Below are 27,040 nucleotides of genomic sequence, written 5' to 3'. Positions count from 1 at the left end.
AATTAAATTCAATAAAAATTATTGAAAGAGAAACACGTCCCTTACAGGGCTCTGTCAGGGAGCTGCGTCAGACCCAGGATTATACATCTGACAAGCTGAGGCGTAATAATCTAGGCTTCCTAGACTTTCCAGAGAGTTCAGAAGGCAGGGCTCCTGAAGTGTTCATGGAGCACTGGCTGACATCCACATTTGGTGGCAATACCTTTTCAGCATTGTTTGTCATTGAGAGAGCGCATAGAGTTCCATTGCGCCCCCTGCCCCCTACTACGTGCCATGCTCATTAAATTGTTGCACTTCTGGGACAGAGAGGCTATTATTGTTCCTATGTTCCTCGGTTATTGTTTCTATGTAATTTTTATCCTGTACCATTTGTTCACAGGTTCACAGGCCTGAGCGGCCATCAGGTACTCAGGTATAGGGATGAGCTTCGTGTTCGACTCGAACATACGTTCGACTCGAACATCGGCTGTTCGCCCCTTCGGCAAATACTGAACGTTATGGGCCATTCACACCAAATTCGTGTGGCGCTCACGGCCCACAATGCACTGCGCCATTGCAGTGCATTGCTGGCTCATGATTGGCCAAGCATGCACTGTGACCCCACATGCTTGGCCAATCACAGTGCCGGCAGCGAGGAGAGCCATGATTGGCCACAGGCAGGATGCCTGTGGCCAATCATAGCTCAAACTGTGTAATACACGCTCCCCACTATATAAGGCCGCCAGCGCGGCAGCCTTGTGTAGTGTGTTGGCGTCTGTAGGAGTTAATGGGTGTTCTCTGTGTACCTTCAACACAGTATACACTGTTCGTTATCGGTCAATTTAGTGTTCTTGCTCTTCTGTAATTGAGCTTTAAGCAATCTGCAGGAGTTTGTGGGTGTTGTCTGCATGCCCTGAGCTCAGTATACACCATTATATCCACCTATATAGCTAGCTATATTGCTCTTCTGTAATAGAGCTTTCAGTCAGTTGTAGGAGATTGTGGGTGTTGTCTGCGGGCCCTGACCGCACTATACACCATTATATCTACCTATATAGCTAGCTATATTGCTCTTGTGTAATAGAGCTTGCAGTCAGTTGTAGGAGATTGTGCGTGTTGTCTGCGTGCCCTGACCGCACTATACACCATTATATCCACCTACAGTATATAGCTAGCTATATTGCTCTTCTGTAATAGAGCTTGCAGTCAGTTGTAGGAGATTGTGTGTGTTGTCTGCGTGCCCTGACCACACTATACACCATTATATCCACCTATATAGCTAGCTATATTGCTCTTCTGTAATAGAGCTTGCAGTCAGCTGTAGGAGATTGTGGGTGTTGTCTGTGTGCCCTGACCACAGTATACACCATTATCCACCTATATAGCTCTTATCTAATTGAGCCATCTGCCATCTGCAGGAGTTAGTTGGTGTTGTGTACCTCCAGCACAGCACAGTATACACCAGTATCTACCCTTTAATTCCTGTTCTATAATAAAGGCATCTGCAGGAGTTAGTGGATGTTGTGTGCCTCCAGCACAATATACACTACCCAATTGCTGGTTTTCCCATCTCCCTTCAGGCCATTACCATGTCTGGAAGGCCAACAAGGAGAGGCAGACAGGCGCGAGCCGATAAAAGAGGGCAAGCAGGCTCTGTGTCTAGAGACAACAGTGCTGGTCGTGGACGCGGTGCATCGTCATCATCAGCACGTGGCCATGGGACACACTTGTCCTTCTTTTCGGCAGCTGGACGTGTTGAGCTGAATCATGCCGAAGACTTGGTAGAGTGAATGACCAAGCCCTCTTAATCCTCCTCCTCTCTCACCCAGGCTCAGGGTATTAGCAAAGCAGCTGCCAACACATCATCTTCCCTCGTCTCAATGTCATCATCAGTGACTCCTTCCCTAGACCCACCACGTCCTCCTGAGGAGTCCCCTGAACTCTTTGAGCACAGTGTTGGGTACATGCCTCAGGAGGATGCCCAGTGTTTTGTAGGCTCTGATGATGATACTCAGCTAGAGGAAGGCAGTAGCGTGAGCGCAGAGAGAGGGGATGCTCAAGAAGGACAGCAATCTGGCAGTCATGTTCCACAAGCTGCAGCATACTGCCAGGTTTGCTACAGCGATGAAGAGGGAGGACATGATGAGGGCACTAATTCCACGTGGGTGCCTGGTAGGAGAGAGGAGGAGGAGGAGGAGGCACATGTCCAATGAGGCAGGATGCCCTCCGGGGGCCAGCTTAGGGGCAGCACACCGACTGAATCACACCGCAGAGCTCCACTTGTGCAGGGCGCTGCCTCTGCGCGTTATTCTAAAAGTTCTTTGGTGTGGGCCTTTTTTGAGACGAGTGCATCAGATCACACCGCTGCTATTTGCAACATATGTGTCAAGCGTATCTCACGTGGCCAAAACATCAGCCGCTTGGGCACCACATGCTTGACCAGACATATGTTGACCTGCCATGCAGCTCATTGGCAAGTGTACCTCAAAGACCCACACCAAAGAACAAAGCGGACCTCTCCTTGAATGAATGAATGAATGAAATACTTGTATAGCGCACAATGCGAACTGAATCGCCTCTAGGAGCTGTGGCGAGCTTTGATCATCTGCTAAAAGAGGAAGGTCTTGAGTTTTTTCCTAAAAGCCAGGTGATTTTCTTCCAGGCGGATGTTGATTGGTAGAGCATTCCATAGCCGAGGCCCTTGGACAGCGAATCTCCGATCACCCTTGGATTTATACCGGGCTTTGGGCACGAGGAGGAGGTTTTTGTTGGCTGATCGAAGACTGTGGTTTGGTGTGTAATGATTTATTTTCTCCATTAGGTATTGCGGAGCTTCTCTATGCACGCATTTGTGGGTGAGGCAAAGGGTCTTGAACGTGATCCGATTTTTTACGGTTAGCCAATGTAAGCTCCTCAGTGAAGGAGAAATGGATTCCCAGGGTTTTTTTCCTGTTATCAGCCTTGCCGCCGTGTTTTGGATCAGTTGTAATCGCGCAAGTTGTATTGCGGAGCTTCTCTATGCACGCATTTGTGGGTGAGGCAAAGGGTCTTGAACGTGATCCGATTTTTTACGGTTAGCCAATGTAAGCTCCTCAGTGAAGGAGAAATGGATTCCCAGGGTTTTTTTCCTGTTATCAGCCTTGCCGCCGTGTTTTGGATCAGTTGTAATCGCGCAAGTTGATATTGTGGTAATCCTATGTAAAGCGAGTTTGCGTAGTCCAGTCGTGAATTAATGATTGTTCCAACTACCACTGCTTTGTCATTCTTTGGGATAAAAGGGAAGAGTCTGCGAAGCATGCGTAGCAGATGGTGAGATCGACTGACTACAGATCCTATTTGCGCATCCATTGACATTTGTGCGTCTAAAATAACCCCCGAGACTCTTCGCTTTGGTCCTTGGGGAGATAGTCTGCCCAAAAACGGTTGGTGGAGACCAGGAGGTTTTGGTTGCGGGCTTATGATTTGGGTGTAAGATAAGAAGCTCTGTCTTTGATTGATTCAGCTGGAGGGAGTTGGTGGTCATCCAGTCCTCTATTGATTTGAGGCAGTTTTCAAGTTGTTGTTGGTGATCTTTTTTTCCATTGATCCGGAAATAAAGTTGCGTGTCGTCAGCGTAAGAGTGGAAGCAGAGATCTGAGCATCTGATGATTTGAAGGAGTGGGCGAATGTAAATGTTGAAGAGAACGGGTGACAACAGAGAGCCTTGAGGGACTCCGCAGGTGACTGCCCGAGTTTCGGAGAGGAATTTTCCTAGTTTCACTGTCTGTGACCGATTTCCTAGGAAGGACGCGAACCATTGGAGATCTATGTCTTGGACTCTGGCTATTTCTGTGAGGCGGACGAGTAGAGTATTGCTGCACTTAGGTCTAGCAGTACGAGGAGACACGGCTCTCCGTCATCTGCTGCTTCGAGGGCGTCATCCCAAATCTTGAGGAGAGCTGTTTCTGCTCCATGACCCGGGCGGAAGCCTGATTGCAGCGGGTCCAGGAGTTTGTGAGTATCCAGGTGAAGTTGTAGCTGATGTACTACAGCTTTCTCTATGATCTTAGAAATGGTGTTGAGGCTTGTAATCGGCCTACGGTTGTTTGGATCCTGAGGGTCCAGGTTTGGTTTCTTGAGTAGAGGTTTGACGATGCCTTGTTTGAGGATGCTGGGAACAATCCCTTCGTGGAATGATCGGTTTATGAGGTGGGTTATGGTTGGAGCCACGATGTCGGAGCATTCTTTCAGTCGTTTTGTGGGGATGATGTCAATAGGTGAGGTACTGTCACGCAGTTTATTAATGATGTTTTTTGCGGTGTCCTTGCTCCTCATCAGCTGGGATCTCCAACCCCACTAGACCTTCAGTCCTCTCTGAAACCTGCTCTGAGAGGAATGAAGGTGTAGAATTAGGTGTGTCACAGCCAAGTGCTTCTGGGCACTCTGCTAGCAGTACACCCACGTCCGATTATAGCAGGCAAATTTCCCTGCCCCAGCTGCTGGACCGTCGAAAGAAGTTCACTCCCAGCCATCCACATGCCCAGCGGTTGAATGCTAGCTTGGCTAAATTGCTAGCACTTCAACTGCTGCCTTTTCAGTTGGTAGACTCTGCCCCCTTCTGTGAGTTTGTGCAATGTGCGGTTCCTTAGTGGCAGGTCCCCAAATGCCACTTTTTCTCACGGAAGGCAATTCCGGCTCTCTACCGGCATGTGGAAGGCAATATCCTTGCCTTGCTGGACAGGGCGGTCAGCGGTAAGGTGCATATTACCGCTGACTCATGGTCCAGCAGGCATGGACAGGGTCGTTACCTGGCTTTCAAGGCCCATTGGGTCACTCTTCTGGCAGCTGGGAAGGATGCAGGACAAGGTGCAGTAGTGTTGGAGGTTGTTCCGCCACCACGGCTCCAAAATGCTACTACTGGTTGTGACACACCTCTCTCCTCCACCCCCTCCTCTTCTTCTTCCTCCATGGGCTCTTCCAGTGCTCTGTCCTCAGAACCAGCGGTGCTCCATAGGCAATCAAGGGGCTACGCAAGTACGCAGGCAAAACGATGCCATGCCGTGCTTGCGCTGGTTTGTTTGGGGGATAGGAGCCACACTGGGGCAGATATTTTGTCAGCTCTGCAGGGGCAGGCCGAGAGGTGGTTGACGCCATGCCAGCTTAAGCCAGGAATGGTGGTTTGCGACAATGGCACCAACCTCCTCTCCGCCCTCCGATAGGGACAACTGACCCATGTTCCCTGTGTGGCTCATGTCCTTAACCTGGTGGTGCAGCGGTTCTTGGGCAGGTACCCGGGCTTACAGGATGTCCTGAAGCAGGCCAGGAAAGTCTGTGAGCATTTCCGCCGATCATTTAATGCCTGTGCTCGCCTGGCTGAGCTCCAAAAGGAGTTGAACCTGCCCAAGAACTGCCTTATATGTGACATGCCCACCAGGTGGACCTCAACGTTGACCATGCTGCAGCGGCTGCACACGCAGCAGAGGGCCATCAATGAGTACCTGTGCGACTACGGCACCAGGACAGGGTCAGGGGAGCTCGGTTTTTTCTCACCACGCCAGTGGGGCATGATCAGGGATGCATGCACTGTCCTGTCACTGTTTGAGGAGGCCACAAGGATGGTGAGCAGTGACAGTGTATGCATCAGTGACACTGTACCTCTTGTCCACCTCTTGGAGCATACGCTGCGTGGAATAATGGACAGGGCACTTGAGGCAGAACAGAGGCAGGAAGAGGAGGACTTCCTTGCCTCTCAAGGCCCCCTTTATCCAGACAGTGTTCCTGCTGTCCCACCCATCACACAGGAAGAGGACGAGGAGGAGGAGGATGGTGATTGTGTCAGCATGGAGGTGGAGGCTGGCACTCAGCATCAGCAGCAGCAGCAGTCTAGTAGGGATGATTTACAGTCCCAAGAAACCCGTGGACTTGTATGTCGCTGGGAGGAGGTAGCTGCGGATCATGTTGCCCTTAGTGACCCAGAGGACTCTGGACCGAATGCCTCAGCTAACCTACACTGCATGGCCTCCCTGATCCTGCAAAGCCTGCGGAAGGATCCTCGTATTCTTCGGATCAAGGAAAAGGACCATTACTGGCTGGCCACTCTCCTTGATCCACGGTACAAAGGTAAGGTTGCCGACCTTATCTTTCCATCGCAGAGGGAGCAGAGGATGAGACATCTCCGGGAGGCCTTGCAGAAAGGTATGTGCAACGCGTTCCCAGAGACTGGGAGGTTACAAACTCCTGGTCCTGGACAACATGTTGCTGAGGGAATCGGTCAGAATGAGCGGTGGAGAAGGTGGCCGTCTGACCGATGCATTCAGACAATTTTTTAGTCCGCAGCCCCAAGGTATGATCGGTCCCAGCAACTATCGCCAGCGTCTGATTTACATGGCGAAGGAATACCTAGGGGCAAGGTCAGACTTGGACACCTTTCCCACCGAAAATCCTCTGGCTTACTGGGTCTTGAGGATGGATCACTGGCCAGAGCTTGCACAGTATGCAATTGAGCTACTGGCCTGTCCTGCATCCAGCGTTCTTTCGGAACGCACCTTCAGTGCTGCTGGTGGCTTTGTTACCGATCACAGGGTCCACCGACTCAGTTGATCGACTGACCTTCATAAAGATGAATCAGTCTTGGATCACCACCAGCTACCAAGCACCTGAAGCTGATGTAACCGAATAACTTTTTTTTTTAAATATCACATCCCTTCAAGACTGCCTATGCTGATGCTGAGTGACTGTCCTGTTATGTTGATTGTCTATCCTCTTCCTCCTCCGCTGATATGTTGGAAGAACATTTTTGATTCTGGGTGATGCCACCAGCCCAATTTTTCAGCCCCTGTTTAACAAGGGCGTTTAATTACAATTTTTGATGCAATGCTTTGCAGCAGGGCTCATTCCTGCACTACAAATAGAGTATATGGGAGAGGTTGCAGTGTCGTGGCACCAGCACCATTGCCACCAGCCCAATTTTTCAGCCCCTGTTTAACAGGGGTGTTTAATTACAATTTTTGATGCAATGCTTTGCAGCAGGGCTCATTCCTACACTACAACTAGAGTATATGGGAGAGGTTGCAGTGTCGTGGCACCAACACCAGTGCCTAAGGCGCAATTTTTCAGCCCCTGTTTAACAGGGGCATGTAATTTCAATTCTTGATATAATATTTCACAGCAGGGCCCGTTCCTGTGCCCATCGAGAGTAACTGTGAGGACTTATAGTGTTGTGGCACCAGCACCAGCACCACAACCCCCAAAGGCCCAATTTTTCTACCACTGTTCAACAATGGCATGTAATTACAACTCTTGATATAATCGTTCACAGCAGGGCGCTCCAGCGCCCACCAAGAGTCACTTTGAGGGCTTACAATGTTGTGGCAACACCAACACCTTCTTCCGCCATTTCTGCAGAGCATATAGGGCAGGCCCCTACTTTCAAACATCCAACTTACAAACGTCTCCTACTTGCAAACAGGAAGTGAGAAGGAAAAATACGGATGGCAAAACAAATTATACAGGGGTGATAACCCTTCCCTATGTTTTCCAAAATGCTGAAAAATAGATTTTTTGACTGGAGCTACACTTTAAAAATGTACCAGTTCAAAATTACAAACAGATTCTACTTAACACAACAAACCTACACAGTCCCTGTCTTGTTTGCACCGCTTGTATACTGCTGTTCTGAGTATATAGGGCCTGGGGGCCCCACGTATTTCCTTTTTTTTAATATGGGTACGGGGTTCCCCTTAATATCCGTACAAGACCCAAAGGGGCTGGTAATGGGCAGGGGGGCTACCCATGCCATTTTCCTCAATGATTTTTATCCATATTGCTGGAAACAGATATTACATTAAAAACGCAAGCAGTTTTAAATGACTTTTTTTCAGTTAAATGTAATTTTGTGCAGGGACTGTTCTAAACACGGGAAACACGTGGCACTTCATAGGCATACTATAGACACCTCCCAGGCACGATATTTAAAGGAATATTTCACTTTTTTTTTTCACTTTAATCGTCATTAAAATCAGTACTCCTGCCAAAACTGCCATTTTTAACCACTTGCTTACTGGGCACTTAAACCCCCCTCAGTCCCAGACCAATTTTCAGCTTTCAGCGCTGATGCACTTTGAATGACAATTGCGCGTTCATACAACACTGTACCCAAATGAAATTTTTATCATTTTTTTCCCACAAATAGAGCTTTCTTTTGGTGGTATTTAATTACAGCTGGGAGTTTTATTTTTTGCTAAACAAACAAAAAAAGATGCAAAAAAAAATAAAAATCATGTTTAATAGTTTGTTATAAAATTTTGCAAACAGGTAATTTTTCTCCTTCATTGAAGTGCGCTGATGAGGCGGCACTGATAGGCTGCACTGGTGGGCACTAATAGGCTGCATTGGTGGGCACTGATAGGCTGCACTGGTGGGCACTGATAGGCATAGTTAAGGCGGCACTAATAGGCACTGATAAGGCGGCACCGATGGGCACAGATAAGGCGGCACTGATGGGCAAAGATGGGCACAGATAAGATGGCACGGATGGGTGGCACTAAGGGGCACTGATAGGTACCACTGATAGATGGGACTGATGGGCACTGATAGGTGGCACTGCTGGGCACTGATGGGCGGCACTGCTGGGCACTGATGGGCACTGGTAGATGACACTGATGGGCACGGATATGTGGCACTGGGGTGCAGCACCTTTGTTGAGGCAGATTGTGGACACTGCTGAGTGGCACTGTGGGCACTGCTGGGTGGCACTGTGGGCACTGCTGGGTGGCACTGACGGGGGGCACTTATTTTTTTATTATGCTTAGTGATGAGGGGGCAGGTGGACACTGGCAGGGGGCAGGTGGGCACTGGCAGGGCTGGCCGTGATCGGGACTGATGTCCCGATCACGGCCGCCGGTGATCGGCTCTTTTTTTTCTCCTCGCGCTGTCAGCGCGAGGAGCAATAATAGCCGATTACCGGCTCCGTTTTATCACATGATCAGCTGTCATTGGCTGACAGCTGATCACGTGATAAGGGGTCGGGATCGACCCCTTGCTCAGATCGGTGATCAGGCGAGTCTCATAGACTCGCCGATCACAGGGCGCGCAGGCTGCTCATGCACGGGACTACGTCAATAGACGTAGTCCCGGCAAAGGAGATCCGCGCTGTAGCCGTTATTCGGCTATAGTGCGGGTCTCAAGTGGTTAAAAACATTTTAGGCATTGACCCATGTCCCCTGGGGCAGGAGCCAGGTCCCAAAACCCTTTTTAGGACAGTATCTTTTTATTTCGAACGTTCAAGTCCTATAGACTTCAATGGGGTTCTAAAGTTCGTACGAATTTGCGGTCCGTTCGAAAGTTCTGATGCGAACCAAACCGGGGGGTGTTCGGCTCATCCCTACTTAGGTATTATTTACTATAAGCACAATGTGTTCTCACATGTATATGTTTGGGTTTGCACCCACCTCTCAGGATGCACAGAGATCCAAGGCTTGGTCGACTGACGTATTGTGAGAGGTGGGCGCTCATGTATATGACTATCACTTATGCATGGCTGGCCTACGCCTAATTTCATGGAATGTTAGGGGGCTTAACTCTAAAGTGAAATGCTCTATAATGTTTGAATATTTGGCACAAACCGCATGTAATCCTTCTTGAAGAAACCCATCTGCAGGGATCCAGGCTTATGGCCCTTAAAAGAGTTAAAATTGCTTACGCCTTCCACTCCACTTACTCCACATACGCACGAGGGACATCCATCCTTATAGCCAAATCAGCACCAATCACTATTAAACACATTAAACTTTACCCTAATGGCTGCTTTGTGACTCTTGTGCTGGAACTCCTTGATAAACCTTACACAGTGACTAGCACATATGTCCCACAGCCTTTTACCAAAAAACTATTTGAAAGAGTGATGGGCACGATACTGGAAATTGCTCAGGGCCCCTTAATAATAGCTGGGGACTATTACACAGTCCCAGAAAACTCTATGGATAGGTTTAGATGTTCTACACTACCCCCTACACCCTTGGGTTCCTTCCTAACCAAATTGGACCTAGTGGAGGCCTGGAGATGGAGACATGCGAATGTGTGGGAATATTCGTGCCAGTCTGATTCTCATGGTACATTGTCACGTATAGACCTATGTCTTGTTTCATCAGATATGCTTAACATGGTGACTGGAGTCAAATATCTTCCCAGAACGATGTCTGATGTCTGAAGGTGGATCTTGTCCTGGGCACACCATCTTCAGGTATCCCTATATGCAGAAGATATGCCGATATACTTGGAGGACCCCCAGTCGTCACTCCCTGCCGTGCTGGATATTATCCGGCGATTTGGCAATTTTTCAGGGTTTCAGACTAACTGGGACAAACCCCTCTTGTTTCAGATTGACCAAGAGTAGGGATGAGCTTCGTGTTTGAGTCGAACATATGTTCGACTCGAACATCGTCTGTTCGCCCGTTCGGCAAATTCCGAACGTTATGGGCCATTCACGCCAAATTCGTGTGGCACTCACGGCCCACAATGCACTGCGTCATCGCAGTGCATTGCTGGCTCATGATTGGCCAAGCATGCACTGTGACCCCGCATGCTTGGCCAATCACAGCGCCAGCAGCGAGGAGAGCCATGATTGGCCAAAGACAGGATGCCTGTGGCCAATCATAGCTCAGGCTGTGTAGTACACGCCCCACACTATATAAGGCCGCCAGCGCGGCGGCCTTGTGTAGTGTGTTGGCGTCTGAAGCAGTTAGTGGGTGTTCTGTGTACCTTCAACACAGTATACACCGATCGTTATCGGCCGATTTTCGATCTTGCTCTTATGTAGTGGTTGTTGTCTGCGTGCCCTGACCGCAGTATACACCGCTATATTCACCTCACCTATATAGCTAGTGATCTATCTTTTATAATAGAGCTTGCAGTCAGTAGTGTTAGGAGCTTGTGCGTGCTGTCTGCGTGCTCTGTACCCAGTATACACCGCTATATCCACCTACATAGCTCTTCTCTATTTGAGCCCACTTGCCACCTGCAGGAGTTATTGGAAGTTGTGTGTGCCTCTAGCACAGCACAGTATACATCTGTATATACCCCTTTATCTCTGGTGTTCTATAATAAAGGCATCTGCAGGAGTTAGTGGGTGTTTTGTGCCTCCAGCACAATATACACCTGTATCTACCCTTTATTGCTGTTCTCTAATAGAGCCATCTGCAGGGCTTAGTGGGTGTTGTGTGACTCCATTACAGTATACCCCTTTATCTCTGGTGTTCTATAATAAAGGCAACTGCAGGAGTTAGTGGGTGTTGTGTGCCTCCAGCACAATATACACCTGTATCTACCCTTTATTGCTGTACTCTAATAGAGCCATCTGCAGGGCTTAGTGGGTGTTGTGTGACTCAATTACAGTATACCCCTTTATCTCTGGTGTTCTATAATAAAGGCATCTGCAGGAGTTAGTGGGTGTTGTGTGCCTCCAGCACAATATACACTACCCAACTGCTGTTTTACCCAACTTCCTTCAGGCCATTACCATGTCTGGAAGGCCAGCAAGGAGAGGCAGACAGGCGCGAGCCGATAAAAGAGGGCAAGCAGGCTCTGTGTCTAGAGACAACAGTGCTGGTCGTGGACGCGGTGCATTGTCATCAGCACGTGGCCATGGGACACGCTTGTCCTTCTTTTCGGCAGCTGGACATGTTGAACCGCAACATGCCAACAACTTGGTAGAGTGGATGACCAAGCCCTCTTCATCCTCCTCATCCTCTCTCACCCAGTCTCAGGGTACTAGCAAAGCAGCTGCCAACGCATCGTCTTCCCTCGTCTCAATGTCATCATCAGTGACTCCTTCCCTAGACCCACCACGTCCTCCTGAGGAGTCTCCTGAACTCTTTGAGCACAGTGTTGGGTACATGCTCCAGGAGGATGCCCAGTGTTTTGTAGGCTTTGATGATGACACTCAGCTAGAGGAAGGCAGTAGCGTGAATGCAGAGAGAGGGGATGCTCAAGAAGGACAGCAATCTGGCAGTCATGTTCCACAAGCTGCAGCATATTGCCAGGTTTGCTACAGCGATGAAGAGGGAGGGGATGATGAGGGCACTGACTCCACGTGGGTGCCTGGTATGAGAGAGGAGGAGGAGGCACATGTCCAACGAGGCAGGATGCCCTCCGGGGGCCAGCTTAGGGGCAGCACACCGACTGAATCACACCGCAGAGCTCCGCCTGTGCAGGGCGCTGCCTCTGCGCGTTATTCTAAAAGTTCTTTGGTGTGGGCCTTTTTTGAGACGAGTGCATCAGATCGCACCGCTGCTATTTGCAACATATGTCTCAAGCGTATCTCGTGTGGCCAAAACATCAGCCGCTTGGGCACCAAATGCTTGACCAGACATATGTTGACCTGCCATGCAGCTCGTTGGCAAGCGTACCTCAAAGACCCACACCAAAGAACAAAGCGGACCTCTCCTTGCTCCTCATCAGCTGGCATCTCCAACCCCACTAGACCTTCAGTCCTCTCTGAAACCTGCTCTGAGAGGAATGAAGGTGTAGAATTAGGTGTGTCACAGCCAAGTGCTTCCGGGCACTCTGCTAGAAGTACACCCACGTCCGATTATAGCAGGCAAATGTCCCTGCCCCAGCTGCTGGACCGGCGAAAGAAGTTCACTCCCAGCCATCCACATGCCCAGCGGTTGAATGCTAGCTTGGCTAAATTGCTAGCACTTCAACTGCTGCCTTTTCAGTTGGTAGACTCGGCCCCCTTCCGTGAGTTTGTACAATGTGCGGTTCCTCAGTGGCAGGTCCCCAAACGCCACTTTTTCTCACGGAAGGCGATTCCGGCTCTCTATCGGCATGTGGAAGGCAATGTCCTTGCCTTGCTGGACAGGGCGGTCAGTGGTAAGGTGCATATTACCTCTCACTCATGGTCCAGCAGGCATGGACAGGGACGTTACCTGTCTTTCACGGCCCATTGGGTCACTCTTCTGGCAGCTGGGAAGGATGCAGGACAAGGTACAGTAGTGTTGGAGGTTGTTCCGCCACCACGCCTCCAAAATGCTACTTTTGGTTGTGACACACCTCTCTCCTCCACCCCCTCCTCTTCTTCTTCCTCCATGGCCTCTTCCAGTGCTCTGTCCTCAGAACCAGCGGTGCTCCGTAGGCATTCCAGGGGCTACGCAAGTACGCAGGCAAAACGATGCCATGCCGTGCTTACGCTGGTTTGTTTGGGGGACAGGAACCACACTGGGGCGGATGTTTTGTCAGCTCTGCAGGGGCAGGCCGAGAGGTGGTTGATGCCATGCCAGCTTAAGCCAGGAATGGTGGTTTGCGACAATGGCACCAACCTCCTCTCCGCCCTCCGACAGGGACAACTGACCCATGTGCCCTATGTAGCTCACGTCCTTAACCTGGTGGTGCAGCGGTTCTTGGGCAGGTACCCCGGCTTACAGGATGTCCTGAAGCAGGCCAGGAAAGTCTGTGTGCATTTCCGCCGATCATTTAATGCCTGTGCTCGGCTGGCTGAGCTCCAAAAGGAGTTGAACCTGCCCAAGAACTGCCTTATATGTGACATGCCCCCCAGGTGGAACTCAACGTTGGCCATGCTGCAGCGGCTGCACACGCAGCAGAGGGCCATCAATGAGTACCTGTGCGACTACGGCACCAGGACAGGGTCAGGGGAGCTCGGTTTTTTCTCACCACGCCAGTGGGGCATGATCAGGGATGCATGCACTGTCCTGTCACCGTTTGAGGAGGCCACAAGGATGGTGAGCAGTGACAGTGCATGCATCAGTGATACTGTACCTCTTGTCCACCTCTTGGAGCATACGCTGTGTGGAATAATGGACAGGGCACTTGAGGCAGAACAGAGGCAGGAAGAGGAGGACTTCCTTGCCTCTCAAGGCCCCCTTTATCCAGACAGTGTTCCTGCTGTGCAACCCATCACACAGGAAGAGGATGAGGAGGAGGAAGAGGAGGAGGAGGATGATTGTGTCAGCATGGAGGTGGAGGCTGGCACTCAGCATCAGCAGCAGCAGTCTTGTAGAGATGATTTACAGTCCCAAGAAACACGTGGACTTGTACGTGGCTGGGAGGAGGCAGCTGCGGATCATGTTGTCCTTAGTGACCCAGAGGACTCCGGACCGAATGCCTCAGCTAACCTACGCTGCATGGCCTCCCTGATCCTGCAAAGCCTGCGGAAGGATCCTCGTATTCTTCGGATCAAGGAGAGGGACCATTACTGGCTGGCCACTCTCCTTGATCCACGGTACAAGGGTAAGGTTGCCGACCTTATCTTGCCATCGCAGAGGGAGCAGAGGATGAGACATCTCCGGGAGGCCTTGCAGAAAGGTCTGTGCAACACGTTCCCAGAGACTGGGAGGTTACAAACTCCTGGTCCTGGACAACATGTTGCTGAGGCATCGGTCAGAAGGAGCGGTGGAGAAGGTGGCCGTCTGACTGATGCTTTCAGACAATTTTTTAGTCCGCAGCCCCAAGGTATGATCGGTTCCAGCAACCATCACCAGCGTCTGATTTACATGGTGCAGGAATACCTAGGGGCAAGGTCAGACTTGGACACCTTTCCCACCGAAAATCCTCTGGCTTACTGGGTCTTGAGGATGGATCACTGGCCAGAGCTTGCACAGTATGCAATTGAGCTACTGGCCTGTCCTGCATCCAGCGTTCTTTCGGAACGCACCTTCAGTGCTGCTGGTGGCTTTGTTACCGATCACAGGGTGCGCCTGTCCACCGAATCAGTTGATCGACTGACCTTCATCAAGATGAATCAGTCTTGGATCACCCACAGCTACCAAGCACCTGAAGCTGATGTAACCGAATAATTTTTTTTGAAATATCACATCCCTTCAAGACTGCCTATGCTGATGCTGAGTGACTGTCCTGTTATGTTGATTGTCTATCCTCTTCCTCCTGATATGTTGGAAGAACATTTCTGGTTCTGGGTGATGCCATCAGCCCAATTTTTCTGCCCCTGTTTAACAGGGGCGTTTAATTACAATTTTTGATGCAATGCTTTGCAGCAGGGCTAATTCCTGCAATAAAAATAGAGTATATGGGAGAGGTTGCAGTGTGGTGGCACCAGCACCAGTGCCTAAGGCCCAATTTTTCTGCCCCTGTTTAACAGGGGTGTTTAAGTACAATTTTTGATGCAATGCTTTGCAGCAGGGCTAATTCCTGCAATAAAACTAGAGTATATGGGAGAGGTTGCAGTGTGGTGGCACCAGCACCAGTGCCTAAGGCCCAATTTTTCTGCCCCTGTTTAACATTGGCGTTTAAGTACAATTTTTGATGCAATGCTTTGCAGCAGGGCTAATTCCTGCAATAAAACTAGAGTATATGGGAGAGGTTGCAGTGTGGTGGCACCAGCACCAGTGCCTAAGGCCCAATTTTTCTGCCCCTGTTTAACAGGGGCGTTTAATTACAATTTTTGATGCAATGCTTTGCAGCAGGGCTAATTCCTGCAATAAAACTAGAGTATATGGGAGAGGTTGCAGTGTCGTGGCACCAGCACCAGTGCATAAGGCCCAATTTTTCTGCCCCTGTTTAACAGGGACATGTAATTACAATTCTTGATATAATATTTCACAGGAGGGCCCGTTCCTGTGCCCACCCAGAGTAACTGTGAGGACTTATAGTGTTGTGGCACCAGCACCACAACCACCAAAGGTCAATTTTTCTACCACTGTTCAACAATGGCATGTAATTACAATTCTTGATATAATCGTTCACAGCAGGGCGCTCCAGCGCCCACCAAGAGTCACTTTGAGGGCTTACAATGTTGTGGCAAAACCAACACCTTGTTCCGCCATTTCTGCAGAGCATATAGGGCAGGCCCCTACTTTCAAACATCCAACTTACAAACATCTCCTACTTGCAAACGGAAGGAGACACTCAGCAAGTGAGATGAAAAAAGATGGACGACAAAACAAATTATACAGGGGTGATAACCCTTCCCTATGTTTTCCAAAAAGCTTAAAAATAGTTTTTTTGACTGGAGCTACACTTTAAAAATGTACCAGTTGAAAATTACAAACAGATTCAACTTAACACAACAAACCTACACAGTCCCTGTCTTGTTTGCACCACCTGTATACTGCTGTTCTGAGTATATAGGGCCTGGGGGCCACACGCATTTCCTTTTTTTAATATGGGTACTGGGTTTCCCTTAATATGCGTACAAGACCCAAAGGGGCTGGTAATGGGCAGGGAGGGCTACCCATGCCATTTTTCTCAATGATTTTCAACCATATTGCAGGAACCAGATATAACATTAAAACCGCAAGCAGTTTTAAATGATGTTATTTCCGTTTAATGTCATTTTGTGCAAGGACTGTTCTAAACACGGGAAACACGTGGCACTTCACAGGCATACTACAGACACCCCCCAGGCACCATATTTAAAGGAATATTTCACTTTTTTTTTTCACTTTAATCGTCATTAAAATCAGTGCTCCCGCCAAAACGGACATTTTTAAAAACATTTTAAGCATTGACCCATGTCCCCTGGGGCAGGAGCCAGGTCCCCAAACCCTTTTTAGGAAAGTATCTTGCATATTAGCCGTTAAAATTAGCACTTTTAATTTCAAACGTTCGAGTCCCATAGACTTCAATGGGGTTCTAAAGGTCGTACGAATTTGGGGTCCGTTCGAAAGTTCTGGTGCGAACCGAACCGGGGGGTGTTCGGCTCATCCCTAACCAGGAGAGATCGATTGTGCTACCTCCATCATGTCTACTACAAATAGTACACACGTTGCTCTATCTAGGGGTCTTGATACAACACCCCATCTCATCATATGCCAAGATTAATTTAGGCCCCCTTATCAGCAGATTAAGGAACACCCTGAAAACATGGCACAATCTCCCCATAACACTGTTAGGAATGATAAATATTTTCAAATTTATCTATCTCCCACACTTCCTATACATCCTGAGTAATCCACCAATATATATTACCAAAGCTAAATTTAAAGAGATGGACTTGAATCACTAACTTTATCTGGGGTGGGTGGTGAGGATTGCTAAACACACTTTACAGCTACCCACTTTGGAGGGGGGCCTAGTGCTTCCCTGTCTCCAAACTTACTTACTTACTATGTCGCCTCACAATTGGCAATTGCCCATTGGTGGTTTCTTCCTGAAGCCAACAATTCAGCTACTGCCTTGGAGGCAGCCACCCTCACTTCATACGAATCTCTCTAGAACCTCATACACCGTATTCCGCTTAGGAGGAGGGAATTGGTGAATGTGCTGGTCATGATTTTATGGATTTTTAGAATTTTTTAGCTGCTACCGCCCACTGCCCATACCATATACTCACCCAATGCCCCGCTATGGGGAAATCCGTATCTACCTGAATTTTTACAAAGAACTGACGGGGGTTACTGGTTCAAAAAAGGTGTAAAAACAATCTCACACTTGTTTAGGGATAACACATTCTGCTCCTTCACGAAATTCCAAAGGGACTTTGGTCTCCCTCGCATGGCTTACTTTCAATACTTACAGATAGAACATACTCGGCCTTCGAAATATCAAGTTGCAATCTTCCCTACTGGAATGCCTACTGACCGACCCCTCTCACACTAAACTTGTTTCTACATACTAGAAGACTTTACTCCACAACTAGCAGGCTTATCACCACGGAGCATAGATGGCATTCCGACATACCTGAGCTGACGGAAGTCTGGAGGGAGGTTCTTCCCCTGCAGGTATCCTCTGTCACTTCTTCAAGGGACAAGGTGATCCAGACCAAACTACTATATAGATCCTGTTTCACACCATGCTTATTATATAGATTGCAGAGATCGCCTTCTCCCTTATGTTCCCGATGCAGAATAGCTAATGGTACATTCTTTCACCTACTATGCGAATGTGCCCCGATAAGGAAGTTCTGGTCAAAAGTCACGGCCTTTATCAGCTCTGTAGCTAAGATACCTAACATTTGCAATCCTCTTAGATGTCTGCTGGTCTGCAATCCTTTATACATATATTGATCTGTATTGCCAGGAGCCAGCAATACATTACAGCCGCGAGTACATTTAAATTAAATTTTTTCCTTTAGAAATATCATTATTGCTGCAGCTTGTTCTATACATCGCACAGATGCGCCACTTTATAGGCAGAGTAAGGGGACCCCCCAGGCATGATATTTAAAGGAATATTTCATTTTTATTGTTTCACTTTAAGCATCATTAAAATCACTGCTCCTTTAAAAACAATCATTTTAAAAACTTTTTTTTGCATTGATACATGTCCCCTAGAGCAGTATTAGGGTCCGCATACACTCTTTTATGGCAATAACTTGCATATAAGCCTTTAAAATTAGGACTTTTTCATGTTCGTGTCCAATAGAGAGACTTTAATAGAGTTTGCATGTTCGCTAGAACTTTTTGTCTGTTTGGGATGATCGGGTGCTAACCGAACTGGGGTGGATGTTCGGTTCATCCCTAAAAACCTGTAAAAAAAATTGTAAAGTGGAGGCGAGAGATGACCAGCGAGTGAATTCAGAGCTTTGTTGTGTCATTGGTTAGAAAGGGGGTGTATTTTGCAGAGGGATGCAGAGGTTGAGGAAGCAAGATTTGGACAGTGATTGGACGTAGTGCTTAAAGGATAGTGCAGAGTCCAGGACTACACTTAGAACATTGGCATGCAGGGATGGGCTTATAGTTTTGACAGAGAGAAAAAATTATAGTTCAGTTTTGGATAGATTTAGTTTGAGGATGTAGGGGGATATTGGTGATACGTGAGGAGAGAGAGGGAGTAAGCTGTGTCATTGGTTAGAAAGGGGGTGTATTTTGCAGAGGGATGCAGAGGTTGAGGCAGCAAGATTTGGACAGTGATTGGACGTAGTGCTTAAAGGATAGTGCAGAGTCCAGGACTACACTTAGAACCTTGGCATGCAGGGATGGGCTTATAGTTTTGACAGAGAGAAAAAATTATAGTTCAGTTTTGGATAGATTTAGTTTGAGGATGTAGTGGGATATTGGTGATACGTGAGGAGAGAGAGGGAGTAAGCTGAGGGGTAGAGAAATAGATTTTGGTGTCATCAGCGTGAGAGGTGGTATTGGAAGCCATGGGAGGCTATCAGCTGACCCAGGGAGGAAAGGAGGTGTAGGTTTAAAATAGGAGAGGTCCAAGAACAGAACCTTGGGGGGACCCCAACAGAGAGAGGAAGAGTAGAGGAGGAAGTAGAGTTGTAAGAAACGCTAAAGGTGCACTTGGATAAGAAAGAGAACCAGCGAAGAGTAGAGTCAGGGTGACCAAAGGCATGGAGTTTTTTGAGGCGGAGGGGGTGGTCAACCATATCAAAGGCAGCAGAGAGGTCCAGGAGTAGAAGTACAGAATAGTGTCCATTGATTTTGGCCATTAGTAGATAGTTTGTTAGTTTTAGGAGAGCAGATTCTGTGGAGTGTTAAGGACGACTTACAAACTGAAGGGGATCAAAAAGGCTATTATCAGCAAGGTGGATGCTCAGTTGGTTTTTGACCAGACGTTCAAGGAGTTTGGATAAGAAGGGTAGCGAGGAGATGAGGTGTAGGTTGTTAAGATTGTATGGGTCCAGTGAGGGCTTTTTAAGTATGGGGATCATGTTTTAGAGAGTTGGGGAAGATGCTAGAAGAGAGGGAGAGATTGAAGATGTTGGTTAGAGAGTGTAGCATAGAACCAGAGAGTGAACATAGCATTTGCAAGGGAACAGGATCCAGAGGGCAGGTGGTAAGGTGGACATTAGCAAGTAGTTTAGCAACTTTGTCTATAGGGGTGGGGTTGAAAGAGGGAAGTAATGATTGTACCTGTGGGCATGAAGTGTAAAGTGTGGCGTGTATCTGAACAGTAGAGATCTCCTTGTGAATTGTATCAATCTTATGTTTGAAGTGATTGGCGATCTCCTGGGCAATGAGTGAGTTGGCGGGTGGAGGCAGTGGAGGACGAATTAGAGAGTTGAAGGTAGAAAAGAGTTTACGGGAATGGGATGATAAGTTGCTAATAAGAGTGATAAAATAGGTCTGTTTGGCAGTGAGGAGGCTGGAATTGTATTTTTGGAGGGCAGATTTATATTGTTTGCCAATGTTGAAGGGGTCAGAGCCTGGTTCTGTGTGTAGTGAGGGGGGGCAGTGAGTCCAGTGCGGCTAGAAGTGAATCGTTGCTGACAGAAGTGGCTAGGTTGGTGCAGGATAGGGGTGAGATAGGGGTGAGATTTTGTTGTAGAGGTTGTTGTAGCAGAGTAGAGAAGAGAAGGGTTGAGCTGACATAGGTTTCTGCAGGTAACTTTTAGGCGGTTGGAGGGGGAGGAGGTGGAGGAGAGGGAGAGAGTGAAACTAATAAGGTAGTGATCAGAGACAGGGAATGCATAGTTAGAGAGGTTGCATGGAGTGCAAAGGTGAGAGAAAATAAGGTCAAGGGTATTGCCTTCAAAGTGAGTAGGAGCGTGTATCCACTTCTTCAGGTCAAAGGAGGAGGTTAGGCTGAAGTTTGGAAGAGGCAGGATTAATGAAGTGTAATGCCACGTACACATGATCAGCCTATCCGGCGGACTTAGTCCGGTGGTTCAGAGTCCGCCGGACAATCCGCCCGTGTGTGGGCTCCCCCCCAAGCCGTACCAGGCCATGTGCCCTCAACATGGGGGGGTGCTTTGGGGAAAGGGGGGCCCTGCGGCCCCCCACCCCAAAGCACCTTGTCCCCATATTGATGGGGACAAGGGCCTCTTCCCGACAACCCTGGTTGTTGGGGTCTGCGGGTGGGGGCTTATCGGAATCCGGGAGCCCCTTTAATAAGGGGGCCCCCAGATACCGGCCCCCCACCCTATGTGAATGAGTATGGGGTACGATGTACCCCTACCCATTCACCTGTTGAAAAAAAGTGTAAATAAAAAAACACAACACAAGTTTTTAAAATAATTTATTAGACAGCTCCGGCGGTCTTCTCTTCTTCCATCTTGTGGGGTCTTCTCGCCGGACTCCTCTGCTATCTTCTGCTCTTTTGCTAGCTCTTTTACTAGCGGAGGAGCCCGGCTTTCTTCTTCGTCGTCGCCACCGTCCGGGGGTCTTCTTCCGACTTTGGGGTCTCCGCTCTTCGGGGGTCATGTCGCTCTCTTGGGTTCTTCTTGCTGGGCCTACGCTATCTTCTTATAGCTCCTTAAAGCGGGAGTCCACATTTTTTTTTTTTTTTTTTTAAAGCCAGCAGCTACAAATACTGCAGCTGCTGACTTTTAAAATAATGACACTTACCCGCCCAGCGCGCCCGCGTTGTCGGCACCCGAAGCCGATCTCTCGATCGTCTCTCAGGTGCTGCCGCCGCCACCATCTTGGGTATGGGAATCAGGAAGTGGAGCCTTGCGGCTTCATTTCCCAGTCCCCTACTGTGCATGCGCGAGTCGCGCTGCGCAATAAGGATGGTCCCCGCTGTCTCTGGGATCCGTGTGTTTCCCAGCAGACAGCGGGGGACCTTCGGAAAGGGGCGTAGATTCTGCGGAAAGGGGCGTACCTTCTGCAGATATCTAAGCCAGTACAGGTATCTGCACACCCCTCCCCCCTGAAAGGTGCCAATTGTGGCACCGGAGGGTTCCAATGAGCGGAAGCTCCACTTTAGGGTGGGCCTCCGCTTTAACTAGCGTTGGCCCTGTCTTCTGTCGCTGTTGCTGCTGCCTTCTTCTCTTCTCTTCTTCTTCTTCCTTGCAATATTGAAACAACGCCCCCTCTGGCTGCAATGGCAGGGACGTGTTGTGCGGCAACTTATATAGGGACAAGGGGCGGTGTCACCAGGTGATGTCACATGGTGACCCAGCCCCCTTATGATGTCATAGTCTCGGAGGATGCTGGGACTGTGACATCATAAGGGGGTGGGGTCACCATGTGACATCCAACGGTGACCCCGCCCCTTGTTCCTATATAAGCCGCCGCACAATGTGTCCCTGCCATCGCAAGGAAGAAGAAGAAGAGAAGAAGGCGGCGCTGGCGACATCGGCAGAAGACCAGGCCAACGCTAGTTAAAGAGCTATAAGAAGATAGCGGAGGCCCGGCAAGAAGAATCGAAGAGTGAGACAAGACCCCAAAGTCGGAAGAAGACCCCTGGATGGTGGCGACGATGAAGAAGAAAGCCGGGCTCCTCCGCTAGTAAAAGAGCTAGCAAAAGAGCAGAAGATAGCGGAGGAGTCTGGCGAGAAGACCCCCCAAGAGGAAGAAGAGAAGAGGAAGAAGGGAAGACCACCGGAGCTGTCTAATAAATTATTTTAAAAACTTGTGTGGTGTTTTTTTATTTACACTTTTTTTCACCAGGTGAATGGGTAGGGGTACATCGTACCCCATACTCATTCACATAGGGTGGGGGCTCCCAGACTCTGATAAGCTGGGAAGAGGCCCTTGTCCTCATCAACATGGGGACAAGGTGCTTTGGGGTGTTGAGGCCGCAGGGCCCCCCCTCCCCAAAGCACCCCCCATGTTGAGGGCATGCAGCCTGGTACGGCTCAGGAGGGGGGTGCTCGCGCGTCCCCAACCCCTTTTCCGACCGGCCAGGCTGCGAGCTCGGATAAGGGTCTGATATGGACTTTGGGGGACCCACACGCTGTTTTTTCGGTGTAGGGCTTCCCCTTTAAATCCATACCAGGTGACGGGGCTCACGAGGTGCCAATCTCGCCAATGGATGTGGCGACATTGACTTCCTATGCTAGTCCCGTCTACCTGGAGCCACGTTCAAAATAAACAGACTTTACTCCATGTGTGGGCATGTCCGTTCATTTCAAAACTCCGCCGGAAAAGTCCGGTCGTGTCTGGGCAGGTCCGCTCAGAAAAGTCCGGCAGAGTTCCGCTGCAAAGTCTTGTGGGTTGTCCGCCGGACTAAGTCCACCGTACTAAGTCCGCCGGATAGTCCGATCATGTGTACGAGGCATTAGTATTAATAGGGATGTTCAAGTCGCCCAGAATGATTGTGAATGAGAGCGTCTATATACATCCTCCCGGAAACATGCTTCCCGTGCACCCCCACAGGCACGCATCGGAGAAGGTCTACAATAGCTGTGTACCTTGGACACAGCCAATTACAGATCGTGATAAATGGCCAATCACAGTGGCCATTTACCGTGTGATTGGCGTGTCCTATGAGAGATCTCAAATGTAAAAATACAAGATCATCTTTCATTGACGGCTCTCCTCTCACACAGAGACCACAGGTGAGGAGGGAGAGCGATCTGTGCTGCAGTGAGGGATTTTCATCTTGTTACCTGCCAAAACTGTGCCCATCAATGTCCAAGTGGCAATCAATGTCAGTCCCCAGCAGTGCCATCAGTGACCATCAATGTTACAGTGTCAATGTCACCGTGTCTATCAGTGTCACATTGCGCATCAGTGTCAGAGTGCCCACAGTGCCAACAGTGCCCATCAGTGTCACCATGCCCATCAGTGTCGTAGTGCCCAGTGTCAGAGTGCCCACAGTGCCAACAGCGCCAAGTGTCACATTGCCCATCAATATCACTGGGCCTATCAGTGTCACAGTGCCAACAGTGCCCATTCAATAGGTAGTCAACAAGTTAGATGTGTAATTTATGCTCATAGAACACCTGACGGCGCTTCCTGCATGTTGGACCTCTCTATGTGGCTAGGTTGTGAAAAGGTCCCACACATGTGGTATCGCCATACTCAGGAAGAGTAGCAGAGTGTACTTTGGAGTGTAATCTGTGATATGCATATGCCGTGTGAGAGAAATAACCTGTTAATACTACAATTTTGTGGAAAAAAAAACGTAATTTTGCAAAGAATTGTGGGAAGAAATTACAACTTCAAAACAATCACCATGACTCTTATTAAATACCTTGGAATGCCTACTTTCCAAAAAGGGGTAATTTGTGGTGTATTTGTACTGCCCTGGCTTGTTAGTGTCTCAAGAAATTAGATAGGCTGTCAGTACATCAGGTGTGATCAGTTTTCAATGATTAGCACCATAGCTTGTAGACTCTCTATGAGGCTGACCATACATTGTACAATTTTATTGTACAACTTTCCTTTAGATTTACCAAAATCATATAATATGAGGTCAAACCTAAACACTTTCAATTGCAGGCCCTCGCATTACATAGTTGAAAGTAAATCTAAAGAAAATTGAATAAGAAAATTGTATAACGTATGGCCAGCTTTACTTTCACACAGACCAAATAATATACACTTATTTGGGTTATTTTTACCTAAGCAATGAAGCAGTATACATTTTGGCCAACACTGTGGTGATTAAAAATCACCAAAAGAAAGCTCTATTTGTATGACAAAAAAAATAAAAAACTAACCTTCCTGGCGGTATGATTACGTATTTCAGATTTTTGGTGTTGAAAGCGGTACCATTATTTTGCATGGAAATTTGGCATTTTATATTGTAGGCCTGTAATTCTTAGCCCTTGTACACACAGTCGGAGATTCCGACGGAATGTGTCCGATCGAACCGTTTTGTCGGATATTACGACTGTGTGTGGTCTACATCGGACTGTTTCCGTCGGAAACGCACCAAGTTTTCCAACATGTCGGTAAAATTTTCCAACAAAATGCTCCAATCGGACATACTCCGATCATGTGTAGAGAATTCCGATCGGACAAAGTGCCACGCATGGTCAGATCAAATTCCTACACCAAAGCTATTACTAGCGTGAACGTAGTCCAGTTGTAACAAAATAACGTCATCACGTTGGATTTTCCAACAACTTTGTCCGACCGTGTGTATACAACAGTTTCGGACAAAATCCGTCGGATTTGGTTGTCGGAATCTCCGCCTGTGTGTACAAGGGCTTAGGAATAACTCACTTAAATCTGTCCAAACTAGAATCTAGTAGACAACCTGGGAAGGATAAAGTTTGAAAAACAAAATCATAACTTATAATATAATAACTATAAATAATTATACCAAATAATAATATAATAATAATAAAAATGATTCAATAATGTAATCAAATCAAAAACACTGAAATTTGCTCAGTTGCAGAATTGTCATTACTTTTCAGTGTTTGATGATGGATCTCCCCACACATCACTATCGCTCAATTCTGCGAGTGATTCTAATTTATTATTGCTGTTTTTATAATTTATTATTTCTGTTTTCTAGCTGGTCTAAAATCGCTTTTGATGTAAAGGGGCGGTTTGGGTTGCTATGGACAATCTCAAGTTTCCAGGCAGAAAGAACAGTTTTTATAATATAAAACTGCATACAGGGCACTGGAGAAACCACTAGGAACAAAAGGGATATGAAATAATTGCATACAGTAATGTTATCTGTAAGATTACAGTATACTGTATGTATAGTGTGTGTGTTTCACTTTTTGAATTTGGCGACGTTCTCCGTCCACGTGCATCGCAACGCTTGCAGGGAACAGAGCTTGGCTCCGTGATGAATCGAGCGGAGGACGAGCCGCTCACACTGAGGGGAGACATCGCAGGATCCAGGGGACAAGGTAAGTAAGCTCTTCCTGGATCCTGCGAAGTGATCCTGAGTCTGGCTCGGGATTACCGCTTTTGGTTCTGAAATTATACCACCAGGGAGGTACAGTGTTGCATGACTGAGTAATTTTCATTCAAACTGTGAGAGCACCGAAAGCTGAAAATTGGTCTGGGCGGGGGGTTAAGTGTCCAGTAGGCAAGTGGTTAAAGCATGACATGTTAGGTATGACATGTTAGGTATCTATTTACTCGGCGTAACATAATCTTTCACATTATATAAAAATTGGTGTAAGTATTATGTTTTTTTTTTTGTTTTATTTAATTCATTAAAGTGTATTTTTTTTAATTGTTTGAAAGACCACTGGGCAAATACTGTGTGACATAAAATATTGCAACGATTGCCATTTTATTGTCTAGGGTCTCTGCTAAAAAAAAAAATATATAATATTTTGGGGTTCTAAGTTAATTTCTAACAGAAAGTATTGATTTAAACAAAAAGTTCCATAAAAGACCTGGACTTCAAGTGGATACTAGCACATTATGTGAAACTTACTTCATACGAAGCCCTCCAGCAGCACACTATCACCGCTGACAGGGCTTCCATCTTCACCCGGGGTTTGTGGGCTTCTGTCCTTTCAATGACTGAGCCACGATGACAACACTCCCGCGCATGCACACGTGAGTCATGGTTTATGGCACAGAGCTCTGAAGGAATGGCACGGGTATGCCGTTCCTTTAGCATGCATGCATCGATGACGTTCCTGGCTGCTACACAAGTAAATAGCTCCTAAACGGTGCATGTTTAGGAGATATTTACAGTACCTACAGGTAAGCCTTATTATAATCTCTAGGTAAAATGTAAACAAATGGACTTAACTATCACTTTAATGATCTTGTTGCTTTATATGGGACCAATGATCCACACATCTCATACCTAAACAATTCCTTTGATTTTGTGCACGTTTATTCATGGTTACACCTGATTCCAAAGATAATCATCCAAATCCAGCTCCAATTTATGACACTTTCTTTGCTGGATCTGATACCTCGAATCCCCCAAAGCCTTTTACACACACACACACACACGCACACACACACACCTATAAAATGTAAAGGAAAAAAAGCTAGCCAGTATTTAAACACACATGGTGAGTGTTTAATACTCATTTTACAGGTTAACTCAGCAAGAGGGATTCAGAAACTGTATACTTTTTCTTAATAAAATATAAAAAGGTAGGCTAAAAATTAAGCCTTTAAAAAAAAAATTTAAATTGCTATTCCCTCAGCTACCGGTCATAGACTGTATTACAAAAGGAGTCATTCACCATTCATTTGAGTCTTTCCTATCATGCATATTCTAAACTAGAAAGTACTACATTACTTCTATATACCACCCATTCCCCCTTATCCACCTGTTTCACCTCTACTGTTGTGCATTTTATCCTTCTGTTAGCCCTTGTACACACGGTCAGACATTCTGATGGAAAATGTCCAAACGGACCGTGTTGTTGGATAATCCGACTGTGTGTGGGCTTCATCGGACTGTTTCCGTCAGAATATCCGGCGGACAAAGTTTTAGAGCTGGGCTATAAAACTTTCCGACAACATGATCCGATCAGACTTTGTCCGATTGTGTGTAGAGAATTCCGATCGGACAAAGTGCCACGCATGTTCAGATCAAATTCCTAGAC

The 27,040-nt window shown here is 47.7% G+C and overlaps 1 protein-coding gene across 6 annotated transcripts in view; it reads right to left on the bottom strand.

Moving 5' to 3' along the window:
* LOC143964154 (electrogenic sodium bicarbonate cotransporter 1-like) overlaps window positions 1-27,040 on the bottom strand; it is a 1,025,456-nt gene that overhangs the window by 548,079 nt on the left and 450,337 nt on the right. The window lies entirely within an intron of this gene.

The sequence above is a fragment of the Lithobates pipiens genome, unplaced genomic scaffold (genome assembly GCF_037356315.1).
Source record: "Lithobates pipiens isolate NorthernLeopardFrog02 unplaced genomic scaffold, aLitPip1_a1.2 Scaffold_8, whole genome shotgun sequence".
Lineage (NCBI taxonomy): Eukaryota > Metazoa > Chordata > Amphibia > Anura > Ranidae > Lithobates > Lithobates pipiens.
The sequence above is the reverse complement of the archived record's forward strand: the minus strand, read 5'-3'. Positions and strand labels throughout refer to the sequence as shown.